Here is an 896-nt window from a genome sequence, read left to right as displayed (position 1 = left end):
CTTGGTTGGTGATTGGCTAATGGTTACACAAGCCAAACAAATCGGCTGTAAAGCGTCTTTGAGCACCTGAAAAAGCGCTTTGAAATTAAATGTATTATTATTATTATTAAGTGGCCAAAATCTGATCAGCTCGTTTTCAGACAGGTTTTTATATAAATAGATCAGGACAAAAAGTGAGAGAATCTTTTTTCCTGAAACTTTCAGAATCTCTTTACGCAGAGGGGACACATGTTGATGAATAAAAGACATGAAAAAGTGGATTTTGCATAATAGGTGACCTTTAAGTCTGTTGTTAAGCTGTACAATACAACACATAATAANTGGTTGGTGATTGGCTAATGGTTACACAAGCCTAAACATCGTTATGACATCATAAAGTGGCCAAAATCTGATCAGCTCATTTTCAGACAGATCAGGACAAAAAGTGAGAGAATCTTTTTCCTGAAACTTTCAGAATCTCTTTACACAGAGGGGACACATGTTGATGTAGGAGAGACATGAAAAGGTGGGTTTTGCATAATAGGTGACCTTTAAATAAACTCCCAGTATATAACAGAGTATATATTCAAGGTCTAGAATGTGAGGTTAAGCTTCAAGTTTCTCGAGCACAGTTAGGGAAGAGTTTATAAGTCTTCAATTCGATGAAGTAGAGAAGTGTGACAATGAACCATGGCGAGAGAGGATCCCTGCGGTCCCTCAGATTCTGACTGAGATAGCAGATAACAGAGGAGAGAAGGAAGGCTAAGATGGGGGAATGGACTGGGGGAAAATAACAGAGGAGAGAAGGAATGGCAGGAAAAGAAATGAAGGGACACTACCATTTAAGATATACACGGTGGTACTAATTTCATGCTTTTCAATGTTGAAGGCCAGAACTGAATTGGTCCTTTGCATAA

The sequence above is a fragment of the Notothenia coriiceps genome, unplaced genomic scaffold, assembly GCF_000735185.1.
Source record: "Notothenia coriiceps isolate Sejong01 unplaced genomic scaffold, NC01 NC01_scaffold00037244, whole genome shotgun sequence".
NCBI classification, from domain to species: domain Eukaryota; kingdom Metazoa; phylum Chordata; class Actinopteri; order Perciformes; family Nototheniidae; genus Notothenia; species Notothenia coriiceps.
This window is presented reverse-complemented; position numbering follows the sequence as displayed.